We start from the raw sequence: 18,994 nt of genomic DNA, 5'->3' as shown, positions 1-18,994 counted from the left end.
CAAATCTCAGCTGTACATTGCCACCCAGGTATGGACTGGTGCAATAATTTAAGAGAGGGCTTCAGTGGGGCAAAGACCCAGGACATTCATGAGGCAGACCAATGCCTTTATTTTATACCTCACTGGAGCTGGGACTGCAGTGGGCAGATGGGAGTATTAAAATACTTCAGACCTGTAGGTATGTGGGGTGAGGTATTGCCATTTCAGACTGAGCCACCCAGCCACCCAGCAGAAACCTGCGCCAGTTCTTCACGGTAGCAGCTGGGCCCGTGTGAAAGGGCAGGCTCAGAGACCCTGCCTGTTATATCCAGATGCTTTCAGAATAGGCGACTGATGTTTTAGTTAAGGATAGAGTCCTGGATACATCAAAGACATGGTTTGAAACTGCATAGAAATGTACAATTTTATTTTTCCTGCATGATCATTCTTTTGATGTCAATTTAAATAATTGCTGTTAACACTTTCACTTTACAGGCTGCAGGCGGTGGGCAGTTCTCTGGATGAAATCCTGAACACGTAAGCATTCCCCTCCCACTGCCTCTTCTCCCTTCTTCCTCTCTCCTCTCCTCTCCTCCTCCTCTCTCCTCTCTCCTCTCTCCCCTCTCCCCTCTCCCTCTCCGGAGTGGTGTGATGAGTGCAGTAGCCCTCTCCTCTCCTCTCTCCTCCTCTCCTCAGTCTCCGGAGTGGTGTGATGAGTGCAGTAGCCCTCTCCTCTCTTCTCTCCTCCTCTCCCCAGTCTCCGGAGTGGTGTGATGAGTGCAGTAACCCAGGGCTCTGCACCACAAGCGCTGCCCTTTTGAGTTTACATCAACGATCCACATTCCAGAACAGTAAACGAATCCAGTTTGCAGGTGATATTAGAAAATACTGTAGAAGCAGGACAATAAAAGTGATTTAGATAAAATGTGCGACAGGGCAAACTTCTGGCAAGTGACATTTAATGTAGACAAGTGCAGGGAATATTTAGTCGGTAAAAAAAAACAAGTTTTAAACATAAATTGTGAAGCACTGAGCTAGAAGAGGCTTATGCTTACTGTATGTCCATTGACACATCATTTCCATCTCCTAGACAATGTGGGGAAGCAATTAAAATTTTAAATCAAGGGGTTGAATCTGTATAACTTGCAGGTAAGGCCTCACTTAGAAAACAGGTTGCAGGATCTGAACCTTTCAGGGACCCTGATAGGGGTATTCAAAGTCCTTCAAGGGTGTGGCAAAGTCAAACCAGCATATTTCTGCAGAATGATCAGTGAAACATGAACCAGAGGCCAAGGATGGATATGTATGGAAGTGCATTTAAAACAGGAGACACTTCATACTGAGGGTTGCGGGAGTGTGGAACAAGCTACTCAGCCATGTTGGTGAAGCCAATACACTAGTTTCTTTTAAGACACAGCTTTATGAGACCCTTGCATCAATTAAGTAGTCACTTAATTGAGTTGAGTGGCCGAATGGCTCCTCTTGTTTGTAACAGTTCTTACGTGTTATCTTCTCCACCTCTTATTCTTCTTGTGCTCCACCACACTTCTTCTTCAAGACCGTGTGCAGTCACTTCCACAGCCCTGACTTGATCTTCTGTAGCTAAGATACTAAAACTGTGGAAATAGTAGCAGTCATCTCCTGTCTCAACGCCTGCAGTTGAGCATAGTTTATGTTTGCAAGCTTGTTCAAAGGCTTCCAGGATCAAGATATCAAACTTCCAATCATTGCAGTAAACAGTTGTCCTGTTTTCTCAACAAATACCATGTCCACTGTGAAAACAAGCAATCAGGTTAGAACTAAGACCCTCAAAAACAAAGTCCTAGTGGGCAAACTGGCTGAGTGTATCCCTGGGGCAGAAACCCTCAGCATCAATAGCTTCACAAACTGATTGGCCTCTTTACTGCATCCCAGTGAATTCCTGGTGGCCTCCCCAGCAATTACCCCCTGGGTCACAGGAATGAGGATGGAAGAAAATCTTGTCCAGGCAAACTGCTCTGCTGTCGAATCTCCTGTGAATCTCCAGTCATTCACAGTGTTTCTGTGGGGGGGAACCAAGACACCAATAAACAGAATCAATTATTAAACTCTAAAAAAGTTTGAGTAAATGTACTCAGAAATAAGGCGATCTAAAAATACTGCTTGTTCTTATTTACAGTATTTCTCAGTTACGTATGTTTAAGGCTATAATTAATGTGTTATAAATACTTTAACTGGAATTAACCTTTACCTGACACTTCGTATTCCAGGGCTTAATGAATTTACAGGAAATCTCTTCATTCTTTAAAATGCATGAATCCTCTGCGAAATGACTTTCTCTCTTCCTGTGCATCTCTTGAAGTCAAAAGCTATTTTTGTATTTTTCAAAACAGCCTAGCAATCAGTTGGCTTCCTGCATAATTTGGCCTTAACGCTTCAGCAGGGGCACATCATAGAGAGAATTATCACCTCCATTGCCTTTGGCAGCCATTTGATCCCCCACTTTGAAATACAGCGGGACTTCAAGAACCCCTCATTCCACAGCCTGCCGTAAATCTGAAAGACAAAAACAGGGTCTCGACCTACAATGGGTGGATTCGAAACACAATGCCCATTAGCCAGCTACAGTAAACAGCAATTAGATAAGAGCAGGAGGCCTTGTGCACTAAAAAGCACTTCTGACTGCAGCAGCTTTCTAGGTTTTGCGCTTTGAGCCCCAGCGGGAGAGCTCCTGAATCCCTGATTCTTGTCAGCTGACTGGAATTTTTTGTTGGAGTCCAACAGGGGAGACAGCTCTTAGGCTGCAGCTACTTCTGTGCTGAGAGATCACTCTGCTGAGCTGTCTCAAGGTAAGCAGCACTCTGCAAGGCTAACGCACCTTCAGTCTCGTGTTCTGGGAGGGGCTCATGTTCCGTGTGGAAGAATTCAGCTTGTCGACCTGCCAAGAACGGATTTTAAACTCAAAGAGGCTGACGAGGTGCAGAAGTCTTGGATGGGGATGGTTTGTGTCGTTGTGGTCGTGTGTCTGGGGCTGTGCTGCTCTCGAGGTGCAAGAGGCTGTGTGATAGTTCTGCAACATCCGGTTGACCTGAAGACCTCTGGTGGTTTTCAACAAGAAAAGACGATACAGCATCCTAATAAACCTCACAATCTGCATACTAAACATTTACACATTGCACATTCCTTATTTGAAACTATATCTCCCTCACGGCACATGCTTGTGTTTCGTTTGCACGTATTAAAATGGTGGATAAGAATAATAGAAATAACCACAAAACAAAGTTCTTGAACAATCTATGACACCCGGACTGTCGAAATAATCTGCACATCTAGAACATCATTTCCCAGTAAACAAGTTTGGGGCGTTCAGGCTGCTCGCTCTTCCGGGGACACTTTCTGTCTGTTCGCCACCACAAGGGATTTCACCGCCCCCCTCAAATGAAATAAACAGGAAAAGGGATAAAATGTTAATCTCCATGTTAAAATAAGAACAAGAACTTTCCTGGGAAGCTGTACAAAGCTTACAATGTCTATTTTTGGGCAAGCAGCGCTATTTATGGGCCCCGGTCTGTTTCTCTAAAACTTCCCGGATTTCTTTGCCCTACACTGTTGGCCTGCGTTTCTGTGTGATGCTGTCATGACTTAAGGGGCCGTGTACAGCATTCGTGCTCACTGCTGCAACGTTTCTACTGCTTCCACTCTGCTACGAATGACTGAATCCTATTAGCTCCCGGGATGATGGCCTGAAACCAGCTTTCAGCCCCAGTCTGATGTCTGTTCTCTTGAAAAAGAAGCGCCCGTGGCGTTCAGGTTCGGAGGGTGCAGTCCACATGTGGGCGGACTCAAATGGGATGTCCTTGTGCCGGACACAACCGGACTGAGCAGCCCTGCTCCTGGAGCAAGAGAGCCAATGACAATTGCTTTCATTGTAGCACAGTAATGCCTGACATCGTCAAAAGAGGAAAACGTCTTCCTTTCTGTTCTACACTACACTTAGCTTTTCCCATTAAAGTACTAGGCATCCAAACAGGTCAGTTTATTGATTAGCTCAGGACACATTTGTCCTGGGGAGATGGATTCTGCAAGCCAATGCACTGCCCTAGAAGTTCAGTTTACATGTAAGGAACTGACAAATAAAAGTTAAATGCAAGCAGATTGTGTATTTATTGTACAACATATGAAAGATATGAGGACTTCACTAATATCAATACAGTACCTGTGGTATTACGGAAAATTGCAGCAGAGCTAGCGGAACAACAGACTTCTTACATTTTAACCAACTCAGGAAATTCCCAAAATTTCCTGTGTAGGAAAAGTACAGGGCACGCAGAGGACATGTGGTTTTGATCCTGTGTCCCTTTTCTGTTCAGGAGGATTTCCAACAATGAATGAAGTATATTTAGAGTCGGGGGCACAACTCTCATCTGGAACACATTGTGTCCAGACCCAGGGAGCAGCTTCAAAACCGCCTTTCTGAAGAGTGTGTTCACAAACGTCCTTCCACTGCCAGGGGATCTGGGTTCAAATATCAGGTGCTGCCCCTGAACATGGTCCTCCTCTCACAAGACTCCGGTAGATTGTCCTGCTGTGAATAGGTGTGCGTGAAAGTTAATTAAAAATAAGAAAACCGAGTACTGGGAGTGCTGAGATGTCCATTGAACCCACTACAGTACATTCACTTGGTAGTGAAAAGGTTAAAGAATTTGAGAAACCAGGACGGCCTCTCTATGGGGGAGAGGTCCCTGTGTTCATTTAATTAAGAAACATGCCATTCTGGACAAAGTACCTGAACTGAACACACAGCTGGAGTCTAGAAGCTCCAAGATGACCTGCATCGTCTGTTTCCACTGTGAAAGTCACTAATATTCGAGCACTGGCACAAGCACAGCCCTGCGCCTGAGAAGGCCACTCTGCCACTCAGTTAAAGCAGCCGAGCAGAATTCACTCCTACTGCGGCACCTTTCCAGCGGCTGGCTCACTGGGGTCTGCAGGCCAGGGAGAACATCTTTTTTCACATCACTGGATCCATTCAAAACGTCTCAAGTGCCTTTTGAGGCAAAGGAGTGTCATCTGGACCACGCCAGCCCTGTCAGACTAGGTCAGGAGAAGTCCTGTCTATTCAGGCAGCTCTGCTTGATTTCTTCCTTCTGGGCAGATTCAGCTTTTTTCAGTTTTTTTTAATGGGTTTTTGTCCTGGAAATAAATAATTAAATGAAATTATTCAGTCTTTTAATTTAATTCAGAAATGATTTTTTTTCTGAATTGTATTACCACATCCTGTAGAAAGATATCTCAGATATCACAAATCTTATCCCAGGTTTGAAAGGCAAAGTGTCAGTAGAGACTGGGACACTTCCACAAAGAAGCCTTATGTAGTGAGTGACGTGTTTTGATGGGGTGGCTGGCTGTTTATACTGTACGGTCACTGGTACTCCCAGCTCCATCCCAGCTGACAAGGGATTGTCAGACCAGACGATTCAGATCACTAAAAACATGTCTTTAGAAGACCCAGCCAATGTTATGATTTTGCGCTTAGCTGACTTGTTCTCCTTTTACAGGCGTAGCGCCGATCCCTTCTCTGCTCAGACGCGGTGAAATGTTTAGCGCCCGCCCTCCGTGTGGTGTGGGCGGGCACTGCAGCCCGATGAGTGACCCCACTGTTCGAGCCCACCTGAGGCAGGGAGCTGGTCGGCACGGCAACGGCAGAACAATGGCGCCACTGTGCTGAAGGGGACCGGGGAGCAAAGTCCACTGAACTGTCTCGCAGCCTGAACTCTGCCAGCAGGATGCCGAGGGGAAGCACTGAGTCTGGAGAGCCTACCTGTGCAAAAGGTAGCTGCTTAAAAAGTTCCTATGTTGACATGTGACTTCCATCTTCCAGGCAACACAGGGAAACAATAAGACAGGCACAAAAATATTAGGATATAGAGTTAAACGGATCATTTAAATGAATGATGATGCACTAGTAAAATTAAAAATACTCTGAACAGGTTGGTCACCGTATTACAGAGGAGGTCTTGCTGCTCTGGAATGAGTCCAGGGTTTAAAGACCGGGATGCCCTACACCGACTGAAAGGGCTTGTCTGTCAGTCCAGGAAAGATTCGACCAACAGGGCACTTGAGCTCAGCAGTCACAATTCTCAGATTGACAAATTCAACCCGCTGGATTTCAGTATCTTAAGCACCTCACTTAAACAGGAAACTGAATTTGTATTTTATATTCAACATATAAAACTCTATGGAGCTCTAACACACTTTGCTCTTTACCAGAAGACTGTGACCCATCAATTATTTTTAATTGCTTGAAATAATTGAGAGAGTCAGGTGTCAGTGATGTTGAACCAGGAAGCTGCAGAAACACCATACTGCTCAGAGATGTTTTAGTTTATAAATGCTCTCTGGAATTTACTACCAAATGTTCCCTGTAAAACAGTTTTATGTACTAGTAATATTATGTGCTAGAAACTTGACAGTTTGACATTGCCGTACATTGATATTTTCTTTTCCTGTCATTTTTACACTCCTGATGTGTCTCACTAATGTGCTAAATTTCCATCCTTGTCCCAGAGAATATTTTATACCTTTTTAGTCTGCAGGTTTGAGCAACCTATCGATCAGCAATGCCCAGTGAACTACGATACAAGTTAGCACTTGGCTAAACTGAATAGAAAATACGTTTTGCAGTACACAGTTTCCTGCTACAACAGGTCTGGAGAGCTGGCGAACTAATGAGCTCTTCAGACGTGAGCAGCAGTCTCTCAGGGGAACAGCATGTCAACTGGCCTCACGCGTGACTGAACAGCTGTGTCTCAGAGCAGTGCCTCCTGCGGTCCTGTGTCACCAGTTCAGAGGGCCGAGCCAGAGCCACGGGCACAATGTGCAGGTTATGGGTACCTTCTACAGGCAAGCGTGTAACTCACTGGGACATGTTATCTAATGGAAAAACAAGAAAATGAGACCTCATTTCAGAAAGACTGAGCTTTGTATTGCTAACAACTACTATCTGCTGGCAAGATTTAAAAATAAATGCTAATACTCATATTTTAATTAGTTTTCTTGGACGGAAATAATTCTAATAGGAGAAGGTATTAGTGTGATTATTTCCATCTCATTACGAACCTGTTTTGCCTGTGTAGCAATTACCTGCCATTAGAAGAAAACCCATTCTTCCAGCCCGCCAGTCTCCGGGCTGAAGCTAGCGTTCAGGCAAGCTCATAAACTCAATGCCCCTTCAGTGTTGCTCTTCTTACCAGGGCACAATGGGGCTCTCTGTGCGCAGAGGGGATCGAAACACAGAGCCTCGTGTCCTGATTACTGTCACTCCGCACATCTCACCACCAGAACACCGGCGCACGTCCAGGTGGAACCCAAGAACGGGAGCCTTACAGCTGACGCGCGTCTGAAACGGGTGGTGTGGCTGCATCTGCAGGATTCTGGAGGAAATCTTGTTTCATTAAGAAACACACAAGCACAAACCTCAGGTGTTTCAGCAGGATGCTGTGCTGTGTCAGGTCAAGTGGTTCTGGCCATTTCCTGACACTGTGCTGTCTTCTGTCCAGAATGAGTGAAATATTGCTAAACCTTGTTTATACTGTATGTTGGTGTTGTGGAGTGGCCAGAGAGCAGTGCGCAGAGGACGTGGGAATCCCGTGAGGAGAAAGCTCAGGTCTTCAAGTTTGACGGACAAGACTGTGCGAGAGCTCTGCGGTTCAGCCATCAGCTCCTGCCAGGACAGGGCCACGCTGAGATGTTTTTGTGCAGGACATGAACAATACTGTGCTGGGGCCGGTGGCGGGTGTCTGCTGCAGAAGCAGCAGAGAGTTTGTGTTTCTGGAAGCGTGGCATGGGGTGGGCAAGGCTAAGGAAAAAACAACCGCCCTCTTGCAGGACTCACTGAGGTCTCCCCTGTGGAAACATCTGGAATCTTATGCTCTACCTGAAACCAGCCTGATCTGGTCTGATGTCTGACACTGAGACACCTTTCAAGCCTGGAGAATTCATAACAGTGTGAATATTGCATAACACGGGAAGGAAAGAGATTAGCTGTTCTGCAGCTGCCTCACTGTTCTGTGTTTGAGGCAGAGAAGTGTACGAGCAGTGGACAGGGCAGGGACCAGCAGCAGGCAGTGTCACGAGAGGGACCAGCACAGCTCATTCCAGAGCACATTAGCCGGGTGGTGTTGTGTTGTGGGTCACAGACGGGATTTCCTACTGGATGGGTGCTGAGGCTGATTTTTTTCCAGCTCTGCTCCTGCTCCATTTATCAATGTCTGTCCCTGTAAGTGTGAGAATGCACAGCGTTTAGACTTTGTGCAGGGGCAGTGGCAGTAACTGAATAACACTCCATTGTAATAGCGTTTGTTACTGTCACGAAACTCTGTAACTTAAGTCACCGTTAACTCTGTAACTTAAGTCACACTGAAAAGCTGGACTATGGAGCAGCAGGCATCTGCGGACAGGAGCTGTGGCTGTGTTTTGCCCACTAAGATACATGCCTCTTCCAGGACGCCCCTGCTCCTGGTGACGCAGAGACAAGCTATGAGTCTGTATCAATAATTAGGTCAATGTGGCACAATTTCCACCTTTCAGTGTCTCTAATTTGCTCTTGTGGAAGCCTTTGAAGGCGTCTTTGGTTACAGGGCATTCCTCTTCTCTGACATCTTCTAAACAAGCGGAGAAATGGCCATGATGTCACCGGAATGCGCTCTCCAGCAATCTCCATCACGGCCCCTCCAAGACAGGGAGAAACAGCACAGCGAGGGGCCGCGGGGCCGGCCTTTCACCTCAGGATGTTTAAATTAGTGCTGAAAATGCCACAGAGGTCGAGGAGGAGCGGTCATGCAGTCTTTGTCAGGCCGTAGGAAATGTTTCAATTCCCTTATGTGACTAATCGGGATGGCAATGTGGTATCGATGCAGGGGGCACTGACAGGGTGAGTGAGGGTCTTTCAGCTGCCTGTCTGAGCAGTGAGAAACAACGAGAAACAGGGTATGGCTGCTGGGACGCAGACTTCGTGGGCACTTTCCCAGACCTGCTGCTTGAGCTGGGTGTGGCAGTTCATAGCAGACGCTTGGGAGGAAGACAGATCCCAGCGTATGCCAATCACCTGCTCTCTGGGGCACAAGCATAGAATGTCCTTCCCGGCATCCTTTCCTCAGCTGCTGCTCATCTCTGGTGATAGCCTTTGGCTCTTGGCTCTTGTCCCCTGTGTCCACATGGTCAGTTTTCTGGTCAGCTGTTGTCCCTGAAAACCCAGCGAGATGAAGGCAGACCAGGTTCCAAACCCTCGTTCATTTCACAGTAGGGTTTATTGTTCTTAAATGTTTTCAGACTTTACACAATAAGCTGACTTTTCTTGAGCGCCATGTACTGTATGTGTACTCATTTGAAGACCAACAAATGCACGACTAACCTCTTAAAATAATTCTGCAATCTCTAATACCATGACTGGTTGCACTTCCCTATGCAGCTTTTTCAAACATAAGCTACAGTTTGCCATGTTTTTCCTGGTCCCCAGGCTCCTGGGTCACTGGCTGTCAGTGGACTTGAACTGCCCTGCACAGTCAGACGGCCCTCAGTGACAGCCTTATGAATGGGCTCCTGCTTATTAAAGCTGAGTGCTGCCGTTTGGAGCTTGGCTGAATCTTGACAGTCAGCTCATAAATCACAGATTTGCATTAACCTCTGGCTTTGTAAATGTAAGTACAGAATGAGAGGAATTTAAGGGTGACTCTCGTCTAAACGCCTGTTCTAGTAAATGAAATGATTACATCTGTACTTCATCTTCAATTTTTCTAATGGCGTCCTTATCTCCAGGGCTTTGAGTTGCAAGCACGCAGAGTAATGGAGGTTAAAGTTAAATTAAGTGCACTTAATGACCTCCGAAAAACAATCTACCCATCTTTTTATGAATAATGGGTTGTATGAATATTAATTAGATTTGGCTGCTTCACCACTTTAAAAATCTCATGTGTCTGAATGGACTCCCAGTAATGCTTTGTATATATTAGGTTAAATTCTGCAAACACAGAAAACCCTTTTTAGTGGGCATCAGTATGGTACAGCACTGAACCAGGCCAGGATTACGGGATACATGAATATTGATCAGTTCTAGTTGTTTCATAAATACAATAAGAAGAACCATCCAATAAGGGCTGAACAACTGTCCTTTTTGATTACTTTAAAATAACATACACAAAGAAGAATTGGGGATCTCTTCAGATGGGTCTGTTTTTGTAAGCAGTGAAATTATCAGATCAAATTAATATTCACAAATCACATTACTTCTACCCTATAGCAAAAAAATGCTATAATCCAGAATCTAATAATCTATATAGCTAGATTACCCTGAAATGTTATTTCTAAAATAATAGATTTTACAACAGGAGGAGAATACAATCTAGGTCAGAGTGATTGGTCCTGGGTGGCCAGTAGTGATCTTACTGCTTCTGTACAAAGCCCAGATTTCTTGTAAAGTGCTAATTAGCTGCTCATTAATTTGCCTCTCAGCACCTGATATAGCACCTTCATGCTTAAACATATTAGTTGCTCTTCATGAGCAAGTCTTGGTCTGGATTTGAGTTTTTAGAGGATCAACCAGCTTAAAATACATAAAATACATTTAATAAAGATATACATTTATGTGTTAAAGTTAGCAGATACCAAATACAATGTGAACATTTTTAGTAAAAAAAAAAACAACATGCAACAATATGTTTCCAAAAGGCATGGAGTGCTTTAAATCTTTCAGACAATATTTAAACACAGCTCCTAACAGAAAACAGGTCCTTTTAGATAAAACTCAAATGTTAACAAAAAGTCTCTTATTGTATGTCCATGCACAGAACATACACTTGATACTAGAATACCATTCCTCAGCTTGTGCTTGGCTTGTGTTTCACTGTTTATTCCCAAGACACCCACTGTGTTGAATTTGTCCACATCATGAAAACAGGCTCACTTTTATTGGTAAGTAAAATATATCTGTGGTATCATGTCACATCTGAGCTACAAAGACTTTTAGTATGGGAGGTTGGGAAACCAAACTGCAAACTTCAGGAGCTGATTATAGGAATTGTTTTCAGAATTCGAATGTCTCAGCGTCAGAGTGTGACTGTTGCCCTATGGCTCCAAGCCTGCAGACATGACAAAATTGTTGTAACAAAATATTTAAATAAAAACTTTCACAGAACAGTGTGTCAGAAACAGTACTCTATCTCCCCTGCTGATTTGCATTGTCATGCGCAGATAAGTGCAATTACACAACTCATGAGAGACCAGTTAGACCAGCCTTTGGATTTGCACATTAGTTCTGCACCTGGATTCACTGTAATTTACAGGCCATTAAAAATTGCAGTTAAACCTCAGAAAGCATTTTTCACCTTAAACAAGACAGGCAGCAGGTCTCTTGGCACAGAAGTGCAATTTTCACAGTTTCAGGACAAGTGTACCACATTATAAACCTCATTTTCACAAAGGATTCAGTGGCAGAGGGAGGAGAACAAGATTCACAGGAACAAGCAGTATAATTCAACAGCGGTGAAAACGTCATCATGAAAGTCTAGTGACAAACATCTTACTTCACTGTTTTTTGGAGGCTGGGGAGATTTTTACCCATGAGTTTTTACCCAGACAGACCCTAAGACAGAACTGTTCACCACCCTCGTCAGTTAGCTAAGTGCTTTCAGGTCGGGACAAATGCGTCCTTTCAGACAGAGGACAGGGCTGCTGGTCCGGAACAAACCCACTCGTCCAGCAGAGATTCGCCCGACTTGGAGAAGCGAAGTCCCCGTCCACGCTGACTCGAGCTGGGCTCGTCACTGACACATCCTCTAGTCCACGGAGGGAGCGTGCTTCTATTACTGCACAGAGAGAGAAAGGAAAGAACTTCGTCTCCTGAAGCCAGGGGAAGGAAGAGCTGTGCTGTGTCTCTGCCCGGCTCCAGGAAGTCAGCCGTGAGCCAGAACGGAGCTGTCCTGCTGAGGAGGCCGACACACCGCCTGCTCGCAGCAGAAAGCGCTTCCTCAGCAGTGGCTCCTTGTCACGGTGAAGCCTGTCAGAAGCGCCGTCTGGTTAGTGTCTGAGAGAGTCAGAAGAGCTGCTGAATCCGGGATACCTATCTCTGTACTTTAACCATTCAAGCATACGCTCATTATACCTAATTACTGACAACCTAGAGCCGAAGAGATGATTAATGTTATTTTTTTTCCCACGCAACAGTGTGACTTTGTTGAAGTATGTGTGGCGAGGCACACTTAAACAGAATTTCACTGTATGCCCTGACATAATGAATTTCGGTGTCCCTAATGCAGATGTTTCAGATCAGGTAAGGTATTTTGGCAAACCTTGTAACTGAAAATGACATTTATAACAAAAAGGCAGAGGAGCCAGGCATCAAAATGCAGACACACGGTGTCAAGTGGTAGCTGGCTTCTTAGTGAAAGAACAACAAAAGGTGTGTGAGGGCACACTCATTGTGTGTTTTGTGTGGTTTTTCACAGTGTTTTAAACACTAAAGAAAGTGTCTTCAAGAGGCCTCCTGATGTGCTGTATTATGTCTGCAGACGATCAAAGCCTTCATGTCTGGGTTTCTTGTGAAGACGGTGGGTGGAAGATCAGGTTTGTGCAGTTTTAGCAGGAATCAATGGTCTATAAAACAATAAGAATTAAGGCCCATTATCCCACTGGCCAATGGCTGCCCTTTGGGATCAATCGAGGCACAGGGAGCCTCCCACATGCCTGACACCCCTCATGTCTGCACCCCACTCAGACTCAACACCTTGATCTCAGACGCCGACACAACAGACTCAAGCTGAGGCGCTTTATTCAGACAAAGTTCATTTCAACCACATTGTGTGCTAATGATGAAGATGTGTGCCTAGGTTGTGCATTTAAAAGCTGCAAATTTTATGTTAGCTTCACAAGCCCTGATTAGCTCCACTTCTTCAGCTCCACCTAAATTAAAAAGTGAGATTCCAGGATTGACGCTAATTAGGGTCTGCAAAATAACTGTTCTCTGTGTCTGTTAAAGCAGCTCGCTTGCTCACTAAGTCATTTACTTGCAAGATGATTAACGTGTTATTCTCAGGTCTCCCCTGGAGTAAACGGTTCCAGCTTCTTGCTTGGACCTTGGAAACTGCCATTGCTGGAGCAGCTCAGTCTTGGTGAATCCAGTGCAGGGAAGCAGAGAGGCAGAGAGGAGAGAGCAGGAGAGAGCAGGGCACGTGGCCACTCTCAGCAGACAGCCCTGCCTCAGGGAAAGAGCTGCCTGCGAAAGCACAGTCGCTGGAGCAGTGACAGCAGGCTGGGTGCACTTTCCCTGGGTCTCCCTCAGGGGCTTGGTGCCTGACGAGTCCATGCAGCTGACTCAGCCGGAGAGTGACGTGCGCTGATCTGTACCCAGAACAAGGTCTCATGGGGCAGAGCGGCGCTCTCAGGCGACAGCCTGTTTTCATGCCGTCTTTTCACAGTCCATGTGCCTCTCCCCCCGCGAACACAACACACAGGCCTACAGGACGTCCCAGCACCCCAGCGCCACTGGGGGCTCAGCTCTCTCACTGCCCCTGGTTTCCGAAAGAGTGTCCGCAGCTCACACCAACCCCCTGCCTGTGACCAGCACAGGAGAGAGCAGCACCAATGGCTGATTGTAATGGCTTAATCACACGTGTCCTGACAGCCCCTGCTGTGGAAGAACACAGTGATTAAATTAACTCAAGACCTGAGCGGATCTGCTAGTGATGTGCGTGTTTAAGCCACCAGCGTCACACAGCGGATACGCACCTTATTGCATTTTAGTATTTGCTTGCTCGTGGTACATTTTGCTTTCCAGCAGTGTTATACCACTGTCTCGTATGTTTACATTGTCATTTGTAAAATACAAAATGAAGTAAATATAACTTTGCAGGTGAATAGTATTTAATACCACCTAAACAGTAAACAAAACACACACACCTGTTGCCTTTCTGATGGACAACAATATGTTAGCCTGGGTGATTTTAAATCAGGTCTTTTCCCGTTACCTCTGTAGTACCTCAGGTTTCAATCCTTGGTTCTTACCTTTTCCATATGTACTACGAAATGCTGCTATAGACCTGATTATCTGAAAATATGGTATTGGCTTCCAATGTAATCAAATCCTCAAGTTGCTTGTTGAACACGAATCAAATATCTTGAAACTATGCCTTTGTGGACCGCTCAAAATTATCTCCAATTAAACAAGAAAAAGACTGAGATGGTTTCAATTGGTTCTCCTCATCAAGTCTCATAATTAGAGATTGAATTAAGTCTCACTCTTGTTGAAACAGAAGTTGTTCTCTCACATTTTTATCCTTTGAATCTGCAGCTCACTGTTATGCCTTCAAGAGGCTCTGTCCCCACACTTCCCAGCTCGCCCACTGCATCCTGCTGACTTTGTCTCTAGAGTCTCTTCCGTGCCACATTAAAAACCCAGCTGCTGTTGGGGTTTTAAAACCTCACCGCAAAACTGTTTTAAGTTTTCAATGGCCTTTAGTTCACTATTTCCTTTTAATTTCACATTTGTATGTGGTTTCATTAGATTTTCTGTTTACAGTTTTTGTGTATAATTTATGAAAAAGTGCCTAAATAATAAAACTGAGGGACAAATTTATACATTGAACAAATGATAGATCAACACTAAGTCCCGTGTCGAAGGAATCCTCCTGTAAAACACGCTTATGAGTTTCACCCCTCAGTTCACAGCCTCCTGCCAGATTCCACATGGACAGTCCTCACCCCCCTCATCTGCATTACAGCTGGATTAAAGGGAAGACGAGGTGTGAGGAAGGCTCCTGGTTGCCTTGGAGATGAGCGGATTCCGGAGCATGCCTGTAGGGCAGCACGGTCACCAGGCTCTGCCAGGCCATCCTTACCTGCCAGTCAGCCAGTTAAAGAAGACTAATAATAATAATAATAATAATAATAATAATAATAATAATAATAATAATAATAATAATAATAATAATAATTCCTTACACTTATACAGCGCTTTTCTGGACTCTCAGCCAAAGCACTTTACAGGTAATGGGGACCCCTCCTCCAGCACCAGTGTGCAGCCCCACCTGGATGATGCACCAGTCTGCTCCCCACACATCAGCTCTCAGTGGGGAGGAGAGCAGAGTGATGAAGCCAGTTCAGAGAGGGGGATTATTAGGAGGCCGGGGGGGGGGAATTTGTCCAGGACACCGGTGTAACACCCCTACTGTTTTTGAGAAACGCCCTGGGGTTTTTAATGACCACAGAGAGTCAGAACCTTGGTTTCACGTCTCATCTGAAGGACGGCGTCTTTTTATAGTGTCCCCGTCACTATTGTGTGGCATTAGGACCCACACAGACCGCAGGGTGAGCGCCCCCTACTGGCCCCATTAACACCTCTCCCAGCAGCAGCCTCAGCTTTCCCAGGAGTCTCCCCTCCAGGTACTGACCAGGCTCCTTCTGAGCTCCAGCGGCCTGCCGCCAGAATGACCACGAGACAGATTCCCTGCAAGGACCAGTGAGCATCTTTCCTTGTGAATCAAAAATATCTCCCTGGTGGACATGCAATGGGCATGATCTGATGACCCCCTGCTCTGGACATTCTCACTGAGGACGGACTAGTGTGTTCTGCAGCTTTAACAAAACACCCCTCAATTTAACTAATAACCTTGTACTATATATGCTGGAATCTTGTTGGCCTTTTTAGCTGCTGAAAATGAAAAGAAGGATTGTGAGAGCTCTTGAACTAAACCCTGGCACTGATTGCTATTCAATTCTTCTCAAATCGCAGTGTCACATTAAGAGGCTTCCTGTGTGGAGTACAGATATCCTAAATATCACCGTTTAGAGTCTCCCTGGCTCACTCAACCTCCAGGAAGCTCATTCATCCACTAACGGCCAGCAGCCATATCACCCTGCAACTCACAACTGGCAACCCACTGAAGCTAAGCAGGTGTGAGCCTGGTCAGTACCTGGATGGGAGACCTCCTGGGAAAAACTAAGGTTGCTGCTGGAAGAGGTGTTAGTGGGGCCAGCAGGGGGCGCTCACCCTGTGGTCCATGTGGGTCCTAATGCCCCAGTATAGTGATGGGGACACTATACTGTAAACAGGTGCCGTCCTTCGGATGAGATGTAAAACCGAGGTCCTGACTCTCTGTGGTCATTAAAAATCCCAGGGCGCTTCTCGAAAAGAGTAGGGGTGTAACCCTGGTGTCCTGGCCAAATTTCCAATTGGCCCTTACCAATCATGGCCTCCTAATAATCCCCCCTCTATGAATTGGCTACATCACTCTGCTCTCCTCCCCACTGAGAGCTGGTGTGTGGGGAGCGTTCTGGCTCACTATGGCTGCCGTCGCATCATCCAGGTGGGGCTGCACACTGGTGGTGGAGGAGGGGAGTCCCCATTACCTGTAAAGCGCTTTGAGAGGAGTGTCTAGAAAAGCGCTATATAAGTGTAAGCAATTATTATTATTATTATAAACCCGGAGGTTCACATGGTGGGGTCTACATCCACGGTTGCAGGACCCTCATGGCGATCGCTGTGCCTGTCTTTCTTCTCACTCTCGTTCATTCCCAAAGCAGCGCTCCAGGAAGATGCCCAGAGGTGCATCCGCCAGCAGTGACAACGCCCCCATTCTGAACCAGGCCGAGCAAAACGGGGGACCAGAAACACAAGCCAACCAAGCCTCAGGGCAAAGGTAAAAGCCCCGGTGAAACCATGCGTCTGACTGAGGCCAAGAGCTGTGAATCTCTCCCGTGGAGCTACCCACGACCCGAAAGTGCTCGTGCCCTGAGAGAGAGGCAGACCAGCTGACATGCCAAGAGCCGCAATGACAGCTTAACTGCAGTCATCCTTGTGCCGATACGCCTGCATTCCAGCCTCGGAGCTTTGCAGCGGGGATTGAGATGCTCCTCTGAGAGCTGAGCGGTTTTAGGTTACACATCTATTTTTGGAACGGCCCTGGCACCAAGCAGACAGCCCTGTTTGCAGAACACGGCGAGAGAGGAATGATCTGGATTCCTTTGTTAAAAGCTTGCATTGCAGATGCCTTACAAAGTACAGTTTTATCCCAAAAAAACACACTATTTATTAAGTGCGAAGGAGAAAAGAAAACACCGCTTCCAGATATGAATCAGTCCCGAAGACGTTCAGTACTGCTGACCTAGATTAAACTCTGGAGCCTCAGATCTATCCGCTGTTAAGGTGCACACCTGGGTGGTCACCAGCCTCCCCTGCTGTAATTAAAGAATCTGTTCCCAGTTCACTTTTCTTACTCTGGTTATATACAGAACAGGCAAGTACACAAGTCCTAACGAACAAAACAAGGTGTCTCACAGTAAGCTCCTGCGCTTTGGAAGGCAAATGTGTGGAGCAAAGGATTTTGACAAAAAAGCAAATAAAAAAAAGATCATGGACGCAAATGACTTCCTGTTCACGCTGAAATCTGTTAAATGAAGTTTGTAGCGTTCATATTGAAACTGAAAGTGTTGCTGCCTCTTATAATTGCAACATGGCACTTGTCTTAATCATCTTCACAAATGTGCACAAATAGCGCGGTACTTTTGGCACATAGAGCACATTCGATGCCCTTCAGACAGTATTCAGTAGCTGAACTGTTTGTTTTACAGAAACATTTGAGTCATCGTGCCGTCTGATTACAGCATGTCAAGGTAGACGTTATAAACATTACTAACTGCCCAAAAGAGGTTTGAGTCTGGTTATGATTGTTATTTTTCTTTTAAATTCCTGCTTAAATCCTTAAACCACGTTTGCTGATCCTTGTTGTCTATTAATCATTCACGTTTGTGTTCTGCCTGTAGGCTCTACTTCTGTACTCAATGTGTTTTTGAGGAAATCTTCCACACAAACATGTTTCATCTTCTAGACTCCTAACACCAAGTGGAACGTGTAATCCAATTTCCACCAGAGATATCAAACACAGACCTATTTACTTACTGTTACTACCCACAGTGAACCTATGTACAAGACTCTAGTGTTTGTTCTGAGATTATATGGTAGTTCATGTTTATTCGGTTTGTAACAGACTGAAAAATTCATATATTTAAAAACACATGCAATGTATCTCTGCATTCAAACTTTATACAGAACCTTCTTCAGAATAAATCTAATGCCATTCTTTCAATTAGTTGAATTCTTTCAACACAGCAACACAAAGAGTGAGAAGGCTAGAAGCCATCCAGCTCATCTGAATTTGTCAGTCAGTAGTTTACTGATCCCCGGATCTCATCCAGTAATTTCTGTACAGAAACCAGGGTATCGGCCGGGCAGCTTGATCCACACTCCCACAGACCTCTTGATAAGAAGCCCTTCTTGTTTTTGGTTTAAAATGCCCTTCTACATACGTTAATTTCCTCTTCTTTCCTCTGGTTGGTGTTTCGCAGTTTATTCTGGAGATATCTTCTGGGTTGCCTTTATCGGTGTCTTTGAGGTTTTTGAGTACTTGGACCAATTTTGAGGGCCAGATGCCTCCTCTCACTGGTAATTTTCTTTTTCTCATGTTTCTTGAGAGGTGAAAGCTGAAGCAACCGAGCCAGTTTGAAGGAATTGACTGAGTATCTCAGAAAGAAAACGGGATATTTGAGGTGTTTCAAGCCTGACTATGGGTGAAAAGAGCCAAGAGCACTTCAAACCAATAAAACAAAAAAACATGGTATAATTTTCATATCCCTCAATTGTTAACTATTCTGGAACACCAACAAATTTCTCCAACAGTTTTTAGGAACGATAATGTCAATTATGTAGGACCTGTTCTTGCTTGCCCCAACATATCCCAGAGAAACCATTGTTGTCTGGAGAAAAGCAATGTGTTTATTGGGCGGACATAAAGAAATTCACACGTTGGAGGCCTCTCTTAAATGGTTCAATTTCAATGTGAAAAAGCTATCCTTCTTTGTGAAAGCAAACCATGCGACAAGCATCCCAAGTGGCATTTTAGTAGGCAGAGAAAAAACCCAATTTTTAATTAACACTACAGTGATTTGGGCTGCCATGTGTCTCGATGAAAACATACGAGAGCAGCACAAT

Source organism: Lepisosteus platostomus, chromosome 1 (genome assembly GCF_059453375.1).
Source record: "Lepisosteus platostomus isolate fLepPlt1 chromosome 1, fLepPlt1.hap1, whole genome shotgun sequence".
Taxonomy (NCBI): Eukaryota; Metazoa; Chordata; class Actinopteri; order Semionotiformes; family Lepisosteidae; genus Lepisosteus; species Lepisosteus platostomus.
The sequence above is the reverse complement of the archived record's forward strand: the minus strand, read 5'-3'. Positions refer to the sequence as shown.